This window comes from Lithobates pipiens, unplaced genomic scaffold (genome assembly GCF_037356315.1).
Source record: "Lithobates pipiens isolate NorthernLeopardFrog02 unplaced genomic scaffold, aLitPip1_a1.2 Scaffold_18, whole genome shotgun sequence".
Lineage (NCBI taxonomy): Eukaryota > Metazoa > Chordata > Amphibia > Anura > Ranidae > Lithobates > Lithobates pipiens.
In genome coordinates, this window is record NW_027507758.1 from 320,293,625 (window position 1) to 320,308,219 (window position 14,595).

The 14,595-nt window shown below is 43.0% G+C and overlaps 1 protein-coding gene across 1 annotated transcript in view; it reads left to right on the plus strand.

Annotated features, from left to right (window-relative positions):
• Positions 1–14,595, plus strand: part of RNGTT (RNA guanylyltransferase and 5'-phosphatase) — a 463,180-nt gene that overhangs the window by 24,244 nt on the left and 424,341 nt on the right.

Below are 14,595 nucleotides of genomic sequence, written 5' to 3' on the forward strand. Positions count from 1 at the left end.
CCGCAGACATAGAGCTAGCCGAACCTCGCAAGATCACATACAATAACGTGATTTTGTGCAGCGGAGCCAACCTGCCGAGAATGCTAAATACTAACAACTACGTACAAAGCCATCCACAATTTAGCCCCCAGCTACATCACTAGCTTAGTCTCTAAATACCAGCCTACTTGTTCTCTTCGTTCCTCTCAAGACCTCCTGCTCTCTAGCTCCCTCATCACCTCCTCCCATGCTCACCTCCAGGACTTTTCCAAAGCCTCTCCAATCCTATGGAATGCCCTACCCCAATCTGCCTATCTCCTACTTTATTAGCTTTTAGGCGATCCCAGAAAACCCTTCTCTTCAGAGAAGCCTACCCTACCCACACCTAACAACTGTATTTTCATTTTCTCCATCAGCTCATCCCCCCACAATTATTACCTTTTTGTTTCAACTTGACCCTCCCTCCTAGATTGTAAGCTGTAACGAGCAAGGCCCTCTATTCCCTCCTGCATTGATTTGTATTGTAAGTGTACTGTCTGCCCTCATGTTGTAAAGCGCTGCGCAGACTGTTGGCACTATATAAAACCTGTATAATAATAATAATAATGAAAGAGTGGCACAAATCCAAAATTTGGACTTGTCACTAGAATAGAAGTAAAGTGAAAACTTTCCAGTTAGAATATTTGTTCCAGTGACAGCTGTCGGAGAGGATTTCCTGTATTTTGGAGAGTTTCCTCTGACTTCCTGTTGTGTTTACAAGAGGGAAAGTTAAAGTGATATTAAAGTCTTGTGTTTTTTTTTCTCTAAATAACAAACATGTTCACAGGGGAGAAGGTCACATGGCTCCCCGTATTTGGATGTGTTGGGCAGTGTCACCAGCCATGGATGAGCTGTAAGGAAACACAGGAGTTGAGTATGGGATGGGACAGGGTGGGGGCGTCAGCGGAAGAAGATCTGCACTATTCGACAGAACAGCACTCTTTGCTGAACATTGCATAATGCCTCTGACCACATCACGCCAGCTGATCAAGAGATCAGCTGGCGTGATGTTATGTCCTGCGCATGCGCAGATCGTCTAGGGCATTATCTGATGAGATGCACTATTCTCTCCTTGGCTCACTGACTTTGACAGCAGCAGGAGCCAAAGGAGCCAGTATGGATGGAGAGTCCTGGACAACTGAGGCTCTTGTGCACATACCTGGATCGTGATGGGGCTCAGGCAAGTATTGGGGGGCTGCTGTATACAGAGGATTGAAAATCCTTCTGCCTTTAGAACCACTTTAAGGGAATACTTCCCTGTGAAAAACAAAACAAAAAAAAAAAAACTGTAAAAACCATTGGCCATTCCTTATTTTATCCGATATGGAAATAAAATCTTGGCTTAAGGGGGGTGTATTTATTTAAAAAAAATAAAATAAAATGCCGTAGCTAATAATTCAGTGAAACTGTTGGTTCTATGTGAATGGGGCAAAGTCAAATGTTCTCAGTCTATTTTTTCTACAAGTCAAATGTTATTCCTTTTATAAAAATTGTGGTTTGGGAAAATACCACATTATGGTCACCAGATGAAGCAGACAATCATAGGGAACAAGTATTTTATTTTATATGATCCTCAGCATCATCTAGTGGCCACAATGCAGTATTTCCTTATGAAAAAATAATGAAGAACACTTGACCTGGAGAGGAAATAGGAGACCCATTCAATTTTCATCCCATTTACACAGAACAAATGTACCAGCAGTTTCAAAGGACAAATAGCATTGCAATTTTTTTTTTTATATAAATACACCCCTTGCATGTTAATATTTGTTGAAAATCTATGTTTTTATTACACAAATCAAATATGTAATTTTTTTATTATTTAATACTGAGCTTCTTAACACTTTGATATAAACATTTTATATATGCAAGATATTGGAGAGTATCTCTCTTTTTTTAAAAATGCACAAAGCTTGTTTTGTGCAGGTTCTGTGTTTTTTATCCAACAACTAGATATTTCATAAGACTCATTTGTGACAACAGCTGTTGCCTTTCTTTGTAAGCTTTTAAACTGCCTAAAGGCGCACAGTGCAGTAATGGTGTACGGATCCCAGTTTATTCAATTGTTGACATGCTGCAGCGTTTCATAAATGAAAGTTACAATATCTGAATGTCTAAATGCAATCATTGCGATCTTCTAGAATGGTTGATGATGTACTTTCCACCCTAAAATTATTTGTCTTGCAAAAGGATTTACAATCGCGGCTTTACAGAGAGGCACAGCATAGTGTCTATTTCTTTAGCATTCATTGAGGGACACGGGATTTAAAAGTAGTATAGGCAAAACTTTGCTTTTTACTTTGGATAGAGTTTTTTCCCATTGTGGAGATTGACCTTCACTTTAGGGGAATCCAATGGGGCCCCCCCAGGGGGCTTTGCATATAGAGCATATTGCTGATTTTAGGATATTTCTTTGATTAATACACCATGATTCTGACCTTGTGCTGCTGCGGTATGCTTTGTCCGGGAGATACCAGGATAATGCCTGCAGCTACAGGCATCATCCTGGTTTGCTCCTTATTTTATTTAATTTTTTCTCCAAGACAGCGATACTCTGTAATGTAAAAGCAATCCTAGAGGCTAATTTAGCTCTCCAGAGCTTTCCCGCCTCTCCCACCCGATCGGCACAGCACTGCGTCCCTTTAACTGACAATTGCGTGGTCGTGCGACGCTGTACCAAACAAAATTGATGTCCTTTTTTTCCCACAAATAGAGAGTTCTTTTGGTGGTATTTGATCACCTCTGCGGTTTTTATTTTTTGCACTATAAACAAAAAAAGAGCGACAATTTTGAAAAAAAAGCAATTTTTTTTTACTTTTTGCTGTAATAAATGGCCTAAAAAAAAACTAAAGACCAAAACAAATTTCTTCCTTAGTTTAGGCCAATATGTATTTTTATACATATTTTTATACATATTTTTGGTAAAAAAAATCTCAATAAGCGTATAAGCTCCCACGGCAAGCGGCGGGTGCGCACATATGCCTGCTAGCCGCCGATAACGGAGTGACGCGCGGGTATGTGGTTTTGCCGACATATATTGACGTGTGCCAGTTGGCAAGTGGTTAATTCATAATTTGTAAAGAGCAACTGTCATCTCTGTCATGCAGTGGCTCCTCCTCTGAGCCACTGTTGACTCACCGACAGTCCCATTCACTTTAATGGGACGGCTGGTGATGCAGCAGTGACACAACAACGTGAGGGACGGGGTGGCAGCAGGTGAGTGGATGCCCGCTAACAGGCACTGCCATGATGAATCTGAAATGACAGGTGCTCTTTAAATGTAAGGACCCATTCTTGCTGGTAGTTAGAATCTTTAATATTTGCAAACAAAATGAAGGTTTCCTATTTAGAATAATCAGCTGTCAGGTTAGTAAAACAGCAATATCAGAACTGATTCAATCATAGAGTTTGTAGTGTACATAGATTTGCAAACCAATGGGATAAAGGAATATTCCTGATCTTTGGTTTATCTCATTGTTACTGCGATATTGTGTGCATCAATGCAGTGCATGTTATCTCAGCTTGCAGCGCTTGGATTCATTGAATGAGTTTACAAAAAAGTAAATATGGCAGCATATACAGTCTCATGCTACATAACTAAGCTCCATTTCATGCTGAATAAAAATGAAATTATTAATGCATCTTAAAGCAGAGTTCCACCCTAAAGTGGAACTTCCACTCATCGGAACCCCCCCCCCCCCTCAGGTGCCACAGTTGGCACCTTTCAGGAGGGGAGGGGGTGCAGATACCTCTAAGGGTCTAAGACAGGTATTTGCACCCACTTCCGGGCATAGACTTGGGAGTCTATGCCTCTTCCTGTCCTGCTGCGCTGTCTGCTGGGACAGACATGGGTCCCAGAGACGGCGTGGACCATTCCCATTGCGCTGCGCGACTCACGCATGTGCAGTAGGGAACTGGGAAGTGAAGCTGCAATGCTTCACTTCCTGATTTCCTCACCGAGAATTTTGGCGGCAGCAGCCGAGAGCCGAGGGATCGATCGGCCTCGGCTGCCAACATCGCTGGACCCTGGGACTGGTGAGTGTCCATTTATTAAAAGTCAGCAGCTGTAGTATTTATAGCTGCTGGCTTTTAATAATTTTGGGTGGACTCCCGCTTTAAATAGAAAACAATCTTTAGATAGATTTTTACTTCAGAAGCGAAAAAAAAATAAAAAAATCGATTTTAAGTAAGAAAAAAAAAAATTGGATTTAAATAAAAATCTGATTTTTATTTACTGTATTTATCGGCGTTATAACACACACATTTTTACCCTGAAAATAGAGGGTAGACCCTGCCTGCATGTTATACGTGTATATATATATATATATATTTTTTTTTTTTTTACCAACGGGGGGCCAACCAGGGTGGGAGGGTGTCAGGCCCAGCCTCCCCACCTCTCCTGGCCCTGGGACAGCGCTACCATACTTCAAAAACTTTAGAAAACATCACTGCCAGCCTTTTCCTATAAAATGCTCCTCCTGTGTCACTCTCAATATAAATGGAAGCCTATAATACCTCAAGTAACGCCGCTCTCCTCCTCCCGCTCTGCTTCCTCCTCCAGTGTAGCTTTTGATTGGAGGAGGAGAGCAGTCATGTGACCATCAATGAAACAGCAGAGGAAGGTCACATGACCGGCTCCATGAGAGAGTGGCACTAATTGAGTTACATAGAAGTTTTGTTTTACGATGACAGTGACACAGAAGGAGCGGTGTATGAGAAGGAGCTGGCAGTGAGGTTTTCTCAACTTGAGACCCCTTTCACGCTGAAGGCATTTTGCAGGCACTATAGCGTTAAAAATAGCGCCTGCAAAATGCCCTAAAACAGCTGCTCAATTTACTCCAGTATGAATGCTCGAGGGCTTCCACACTGGAGCGGTATGCTGGCAGGGCATCAGAAAAAGTCCTGCCAGCAGCTTTGGAGCAGTGAAGGAGTGGTGAACTCACCACTCCTCCACCGCTGCTCCCCATTGAAATCAATGGGGCAGTGCTGCAATACCGCCGGCAGCGTTTTGCAGGGGGATTTAACCCCCTTTCGGCCGCTAGTGGGGGGTTAAAACTGCCCATGCTAGTGGTGGAATAGTGCTGCTAAAACGATGGTAAAGCGCCGCTTTGCCGCTGACGCCCTAGGTGGCGCAGTGTAAAAGGGCTCTTCGAGTAGGCTGGCAATGCTCTCCCAGGAGACTGGGGGTCTCCTAAGAGTGCGGGGGTGGGGGGCGAACTTTAAAATGAAAGGGGGCTGTGAACAGAGTTGTGCGGCGGGGAGGTCCGTGTGCTGTGCAGGGGGCTGTGATAATTTTTATTTTCTTTTCTTTTTTTTTTTTTTTTCCTGAAACTTCCCTCTTAAATTTAGGGTGTGTGTTATACGCCAATAAATACAGTGTGTTGGTTTTTTTTTGTTTTTATTTTATCATTTATTTAAATCCACCCTGATGATGTTGTATGGTCAGGGCTGGTGCAAGGATTTTTGAAACCCTAGGGGAAACCTCATTTTGCCCCCCCTTGACTTCACCCCCTTTGCGCTGCTCATGTATACCCCACCTTTTTAATAACACGCCCATCAAATTCAGCCTCACCAGCGCCCATCAAATTCAGCCTCACCAGCGCCCATCAAATTCAGCCTCACCAGCGCCCATCAAATTCAGCCTCACCAGCGCCCATCAATGCAGCCTCACCAGTGCCCATCAATCAATGCTTGCTTGCTTCTATTTATTCGGGAGTCGGGACACAAACACTATGTGTGAATGAAGCGTAGGCTGCCTGCTGATGCTGAGACTTCGTTGCTTGCTGCAGACAGAAGAGAGTAGGAACAGCAGCGGCCGGGCACCCTAGGCGGCTGCCTAGTTTGCCTAGTGGTAGCACCGGCCCTGTGTATGGTCACTATACTCTTGTAGTGTCTATGTTCTGTACAATAGTATAAACCTCTTGCAGGACTAGTTGTGTAACTTGGGCAACAGGCCAGGTTGCTGCAGAGGTGGTCAGGTCATAACACATACTAGGCCTGCTTGGGCAGTTTTTAGGCCTGTAGATGCTGTATTATGTCTCACTTGGGTATACAGCGCACTCACATAGCTACCATACCAGCATTCAGATATGAGGAAAGTTGTAGGTATGTTTGTGTATTTTGGATATATATAGCATTAGGGCAGAGATCCCCTAGGTAAATACAAGAGCCCTTTTTGTTTTTTGCTTTCATATAAATATCACTCTTATGAGAAATATTGTGTAGGGTATGAGTTATGACTGTATCTGCTTGGGGGCAGAAATATTGTATGCATATGCAAGCGTATACTATCTGATTGTCCTTGAATATAGCTCTAATGCAGTTTTATTTTAAACCTATGCATTGGTATAGCAGAGCTGTAAATTACTCAATGTGTTACATAGTTCCATAGTTGCCATCTGATACTAACCTGTCTATGAGGAAGAAAATGAGAGAGTCTCCAAACTCCTTTCCCTAGAGGAAAAGATGGTGGCCAGGGCCTAGCCACATTTCACACTTTTAAGATTTAGGTTCTGCTTATGAATGCTCCTCTTTTCTTCCTTGCAAGAAAATTTCCATCACCGGATGGCTCCTTACTACTTGGAGGGTCAGCAGATATGACACTGTTACCCTACTGCACATTTCCCCAAAGTGGGATAATGTTAGTCAGGGGGATATTGCGGGACCTGGTTACTGGGAGATAATCTTCTTTGCCCAAGCTGCTGTCTTCTGAGGAAGTCTCCTTGGATGCCTTTCTATTTCCTATTCTGTCGGGTGAGTATTTCTAGTGCTAGAACTAGAATTCCTACTCCTAGTTCCTCAGCAGAGGAGTGTGCTTGTTAGGCCCCGTTCATGTCTGGTGGTTTGGGATTGTGGGGAGAATCGCAACGATTCTGCCCGCGATTCCAAATTGCACTGCAATAGTAGCAAAACACCCCACGTGTGTTTGGGTGCCATTTATTTAAGAGCATTTCAAATGCCACATGACAATCGCAGCTTTCTCACCAAAACACTCACTCCCGTCCGCATGCTTGAGCTAAGAGCAGATGGATACCATGATGTAAAAGCTTTATGAATTATCTCTCTTTACTCAAGATGGCCGGGGCTAGAAGTTTCAAGGGGGTGTTTTTCAAAGTGATTTATCTACAAAATAAAGCATGGCTACATGGATGGATGAGTTTGTTGCAAATATTTGGAAATGAATGTCGGCAGAATGACACTGCTGCACAAAACCACGAACCGTAGGAAATCTAATTTTCTGCAGAACCGATCAGTCTTCAGGTCCAGGCCAATGATTTCTGGCCTGAACCTGCTGATCGGTTCTGACCAATGAAATGCTTCCCCTACCTGTCAGTGTAAACACAAGTAGGGGAAGTGATGTCACCTTCCCTCGCTTCCTTTTGGTTCCAGAGAGGACATCTAAAAGTTAGTTGCACCAACATTACACTGACACAGTACATGTAGGCACACATTTCATCCCCTGATCGCCTTCACTCCCTGTCACAGTGTCACCAACTGCAGTTTTCAGATTTTTCCTGCCCACTGTATTGATGTCACTTATGACACTAATCAGCATTAGGGCAGCTAATAGTAGGTCAAGGGTACCCCCCTAAATAAAGGTTTAAACGCTGGTTAACCCTGTCACCAGTGTCACTAGTAGATCTATTTTCTGATAGCTGTATTCATGTCACTGGTTACGCTAGTTAGTTTTTTTTTTATAGCATCAGGGTACCCGTTATATATTACCTAATAAATGTTTAACCCCCTGATCACCTGGCGGGTGGCATCAGCTAGGTTTTAGCATCAGTTAGGGTCTGCATCAGCCCCAAGCAGCGTCAGATTAGTGCCAGTAGCGCTAACACCCACCCACGCACACACCATACACCTCCGTTCAGTATAATATCTTTGATCTGATCTATATTAGCATCCCCAGTAGGGTTCCCAAAAATGCAGCGTTACCGGGATCGACCCAGATACCTGCTAGCACCTGCGTTTAGCCCCTCCGCCCAAGTAGTATCAATCGATCACTGTTACTTACAAAACACAACACACAGCACTGCAACATTCGCAGAGTCAAGCCTGATCCCTGTGATCGCTAACAGTGTTTTTGGTAGCAACTGAAGCAGGCTCTAACAATTGGGTGCTCTTTTTGTCTTTGAGTCTCACTAGTTGTACCAGTAAATTTAGAGGCCATAATGTCCAATCGAAGGTACACTAGTGAAAAGGCCTACACATTTCTGAGCACGACAGATGAGTGAAGAGGAAGTCGCCCATCTGTCAGATTCAGGCTCCGAATACGATCCAATAGAGAGCAGTGGCACCCTGACAGATAGCTCTGATGCAGTAGTGGTCCCTACTAAGGGCAGGCGTACCCGACCTTGTTCTTCTGCTAGTTGAAGCTGGTGCAGTGGCTAGCACAAGTAGTGTCCCGCAGCCAAGAAGACAAACACAGGTCTGTCGAGCCTATAGTGCCCTTCCTGCAGAATATGCCAATCCTAATTGGGAGCCCACCACTTCTGCAGCACCCATACTCTGCCCATTCACTGGTCAACCCGGAATTCAGGTGGAAACAGTTGATTTTATGTAACTTTATCTTTATTCGCTGTTTTTCACTGAAGATCTCTATAGATCTATTTTGGACCAAAGCAATTTATATGCTGGTCAGTTCATCGCCACTAATCCCCAGCTGACCCTTGCGAGAGATTGGAAACCTATTCTGGTTTCCGAATTTAAGACCTTCCTGGGCCTATCCCTTCTCATGGGCATAGTTAAAAAAAGAAAAAAAAGAAGAAAAAAAAGTGAGTTGCACACTGACCCAATTCCCCATATGCCTGTGTTCTCTGCATCTAGGACCAGGGCTAGATATGAGAAGATCTTGTGGCTCATGCATTTTAATGACAATGATCTCTCATCCTCGGGGTGACCCTTAATGCAATTGACTCCACAAATTTCTGACACCTTGTAAACCACTTCAGTCAACAGTTTGCAGCGTGGTTTACCCCTGATCAAGTTGTCTGCATTTATGACCCCCGATTACATTTTCTGGCCACTTGTCTTTCAAACCGTTTCTTCCGAGCAAGTGTGTCAGATATGGGGTCAAGATGTATAAGCTCTACTCCTACCAAACGATCACCCCAAAGAAGATGTCGTATCTGTAGCAAGCGTGGATATATGCGTGACACTCTCTATTATTATCCTGCCCAAATTGGTCGTTGCATCGGAGGAGTATTAGCATAGGGTACAACACAGTCTAGGGTACACTTTCACAGGGTCTCCAAAGATTCCATCGCATTTTGAGAGACCCAAACCTGGAACCGTTTGTTACAAATAAAAGTGTTAAAAAATATCTAAAATAAAAAAGCCAAAAATAGTTGTTGTTTTATTGTTCTCTCGCTCTATTCTCTCTCTATTGTTCTCTCTCTATTGTTCTGCTCTTTTTACAGTTTTTTTTTTTTAACTGCATTTTTTTGTTACTATGCTTTATCATGTTTGCTTTTCAAGTATGTAACTCTTTTATGCTTTACTGTTTACTGTGTTTTATTGTTAACAATTATTTTATTTTCAGGTATGCCATTTAGCTGCAGATTCATTTATCTTGACAGCAACAGTGTTTGCTCTCACGATACGTAAATCAGCGACTCCTGTGCTGTAGGAGGTGATTTCACCACCACAGTTAAAAATAAAAAACAGGGCATGTATGCCCATCATTAGAAGTGGGTGGATGCAGGGCGATATTCTAATAGTTGCGCGATTACAACTGATCCAAAACACAGCGGCAAGGCTGATAACAGGAAAAAAAACCTGGGAATCCATTTCTCCTTCACTGAGGAGCTTACATTGGCTAACCGTAAAAAATCGGATCACGTTCAAGACCCTTTGCCTCACCCACAAATGCGTGCATAGAGAAGCTCCGCAATACCTAATGGAGAAAATAAATCATTACACACCAAACCGCAGTCTTCGATCAGCCAACAAAAACCTCCTCCTTGTGCCCAAAGCCCGGTATAAATCCAAGGGTGATCGGAGATTCGCTGTCCAAGGGCCTCGGCTATGGAATGCTCTACCAATCAACATCCGCCTGGAAGAAAATCACCTGGCTTTTAGGAAAAAACTCAAGACCTTCCTCTTTTAGGAGATGATCAAAGCTCGCCACAGCGCCTAGAGGCGATTCAGTTCGCATTATGCGCTATACAAGTATTTCATTCATTCATTCATTCATAGTGGGCATACCCACTGATCAATCTTTTTTTTTTTTTCCGTTCAGCCCACAGGCTGCGTGATAAAAAATATTACAATATATGCCCAGAACCATACTGGTATATTGCTGGACTTTGAGTATGATGCCTACAGGTTTAGGTATCGTCTTGGTATCATTCTTTTCAGCCAACGGTCGGCTTTCATGCAAAAGCATCCTAGCAGCTAATTATGTTTTATGCCTATTAAACAGGGTTGTATAACAATAAGAAGTGCTGATATAAGAAATCTGCCCTACATTAAACTACTTTACAAACTTTTGGGATAAGCTATGTATTTGAAATACAGTAACCTTTTTTTTTTTATTGAGTAAATTAGATCTTTTGTTTTACTTTTCTACCATGCCACGTCTTTCCTTTCCATTTAAACATTGCACAGAATGCCAGGTCAGGAACAAAAGGTTAATCTGTAAAACTGCTCAATGGTTTGTGCTTTCTGGCTTAAGCACCATGAAAGTTACACCCCACCATCTAGAAAAATGGCTGTACTTACAAGCCAGGGAATGTCTTGTCACTTGACTGGTTCAGGTTCAGCAGTCAGGGTGAGCTTGTACATGGTCCGAATGGGATTCAGAAACTCCATTGGCCTCAATTTTGTCTTCAAATGTCATTGTAGTATTATTAACTTGTGAAAGGTTGCTATAGAGCATTTACTGTACTCTGGCATTTAATTTCATGCTGGGTGGGCTAGAGCATAGGTAACAGCACTCTGAGGCTGGATTCCTTTGCGTTTCTTGATGTTTGAGAACAACCATGCAGATCATTCTAATTTGCTTCTTCTTTATAACTGAAAGTTTAAAGACGTTGTAAAGGCAGAAGGATTTTTATCTTAATGCATTCAATGCATTCCATGCATTAAAGCGGGAGTCCGCCGTTTTTTTTTTTTTTTTTAAAGCCAGCAGCTACAAATACTGCAGCTGCTGACTTTTAAAATAATGACACTTACCCGCCCAGCGCGCCCGTGATGTTGGCACCCGAAAGCCGATCTCTCGATCGTCTCTCGGGTGCTGCCGCTGCCATCTTGGGTATGGGAATCAGGAAGTGGAGCCTTTCGGCTTCATTTCCCGGTTCCCTACTGCGCATGCGCGAGTCACGCTGCACAATAAGGATGGTCCCCGCTGTCTCTGGGATCCGTGTGTTTCCCAGCAGGCAGCGGGGGACCTTCGGAAAGGGGCGTAGATTCTGCGGAAAGGGGCGTAGCTTCTGCAGAATCTACGCCGGAAGTGGGTGCAGATACCTGTACTGTACAGGTACCTGCGCCCCCCTCCCCCCTGAAAGGTGCCAATTGTGGCACCGGAGGGGGGGGAGGGTTCCAATGAGCGGAAGGTCACTTTAGGGTGGACCTCCGCTTTAAGATAAAAATAACCTTCTGTGTGTAGCAGCCTCCCCAGCACCCCATAATACTTACCTGAGCCCCTTCTCTCTCCAGTAATGTCCTGAGACACGCCTCCTCATTTGGTGAGACACAACGGCGGTGCCATTGGCTTCTGCAGCTGTCAGTCAGAATCAGTCTGCCAATCGGGGGAGAAAGTGGGCAGGACCAGGCTGGTGCTCCGTGTCTGAATAGACACACAGAGCTCTGACTCAGCTCGGGTGCCCTCATAGAAAGCTTCTGGCTGAGGGGACACTAGATGTGAGGCAGCGGCCAGGAGCAGCAAAGAGGGACCTGAGCAGAGGAGGATCTGGACTGCTCTGAGCAAAACCAACTGCACAGAGGAGGTAAGTTTAACTGCTTCAGCCCTGGAAGATTTTACCCCCTTCCTGACCAGAGCACTTTTTGCGATTCGGCATTTTAACCGACAATTGCACGGTGGTGTGACATTGCACCCAACCCGAAATTGATGTCCTTTTTTCCCCAAAAATAGAGCTTTCTTTTGGTGGTATTAGATCACCTCTGCGGTTTTTATTTTTTGCGCTATAAACAAAAAAAAGAGTGACAATTTTGAAAAAAACACATTATACTTTTTGCTATAATAAATATCCCCCCCCCCCCAAAAAAAATAAATAAATAAATAAATAAATATATATATATATATATATATATATATATATATATATATATATATATATATATATATATATATAAAAAATCCTCTGTTTAGGCAGATACGTATTATTCTTCTACATATTTTTAATAAAAAAAATCACAATAAGCGTATATTGATTGGTTTGTGCAAAAGTTATAGCGTTTACAAAATAGGGGATAGTTTTATGTCATTTTTATTATTTTTTTTTTTTTACTAGTAATTGCGGCGATCTGCGATTTTTATCGGGACTGGGACATTATGGTGGACACATCAGACAATTTTGACACATTTTTGGGACCATTGGCATTAATACAGCGATCAATGTTATAAAAATGCATTGATTACTGTACAAATGTCACTGGCAGTGAATGGGGTTAACACTAGGGGGTGATCAAGGGGTTAATGTGTTCCCTAGTGGGTGTTCTAACTGAAGGGGGAGGGGACTGTGCAGGGGAGATCTGCCTGTTATCCCCTCAGAGAACCAGAAACTGTTTACACACACATATCCCAGTTCTCTGTGTGTCAGCGGAGATCTCGGGAGCCAGGCGGTGATTGTGATCGCCAGGCACTTGCATCGGCTCGCGGGGTGCGCATGCCCCTAGTGGCCACAGGTGCATAACGTTTCGTGCAGGTGTGCCATTCTGCCACAGTACAACTGTGGCGGCTGGTCGGCAAGTCGTTAACATGCTTGTTATATTTTTTTATTTTAAAAACGAGACTTTACAATCACTTTAAGAATACATTCATAGTTACAAAAAAATAAAATAACATAATTTGTTCAAGTTATGTATTAACAAAAAGTATACGTAAACACAATCACTAAAATCTCATATAAGTTTAAACATGTAATGTAAATTGTTTTTCAATCTTTTGAAAGGAGCAGCTCTCTCTTTTAAAAGAATACTTGGTTGTCCTGACATGAAGGTCCTTATTAATGCACTTTCTGTTATTCAGCCATGGCCAAAAGTTTTGAGAATGAGACCAATATTAATTTTAGCAAAGTCTGCTGCCTGATTTTATTACGATGGCAATTTGCATATACTCCAGAATGTTATGTGTGATCAGAGGAATTGCAATTAATTGTAAAGTCCCTCTTTGCCATGAAAATTAACTTTAATCCCAAAAATACCCTTTTCCACTGGATTTCAGTCCTGACACAAAAGGACCAGCTGACATGTCAGTGATTCTCTTGTTAGCACAGGTGTTAGGGTTGACGAGGACAAAGCTGGAAATCAGTATGTAATGCTGATTGAGTTAGAATCAACAGACTGGAAGCTTTAAAAGGAGGGTGGTGCTTGAAATCATTGTTCTTCCTCTGTCAACCATGGTTACCTGCAAGTAAACACGTGCAGTCATCATTGCTTTGCACAAAAAGGAATTCACATGCAAGGATATTGCTGCTACTAAGATTGCACCTAAATCAACCATTTATTGGATCAAGAAGAGAGGTTCCTCTACAGTGGATTCAGCTGTGGGATTGGGGCATCAACAGTTCAGAGCTTGCTCAAGAATAGTACCAGGCAGGTGTGAGTGTATCTGCACGTACAGTGAAGTGAAGACTTTTGGAGGATGGCCTGGTGTCAAGAAGGGGAGCAAAGAAGCCACTTCTCTCCAGGAAAAACATCAGGGACAAACTGATATTCTGCAAAAGGTACAGGGATTGAACTGCTGAGGACTGGGTTAAAGTATTTTTTTTCTAAATCCCCTTTCCGATAGTTTGGGCCAACCAGAAAAAAACCTTGTCCGGAGAAGAAAAGGTGGGCGCTACCATCAGTCCTGTGTCATGCCAACATTAAAGCATCTGGAGACCATTTATGTGTGGGATTGCTTCTCAGCCAAGGGAGTGGGCTCACTCAGTTTTGCCCAGGAAACTCCCTAGACCTCAATTCCATTGGAAACTTGTGGTCAATCCTCAAGAGGTGGGTGAACAACCCCCCCCCCCCCCCCCCCCACAAATTCTGACAAACTCCAAGCATTGATTGTGGAAGAATGTGCTGCCATCAGTCAGAATGGCAGCCCATGTGGCCCAGAAGTTGATTGTCAGCATGCTAGGGTGAATTGCAGAGGTCTTGAAAAAGAAGGGTAAACATTGCAAATTTTTAATATTCGGTATTCCATAGTAACATCTGTCAAAAAGACCTAAAAACAATGAAGCAGTAGACTTTGTGAAAACTATTATTTGTGTCATTCTCAAAATGTTTGAACTGGGCTGTAGACTTCCAATTATGTTCTCCTACGTCCATTACCCTGTCACATGGGACGCTTGTTAGAGGCTACAGGTGGCTGTACCCGCACACATTGCACAGGCATGGCTTACG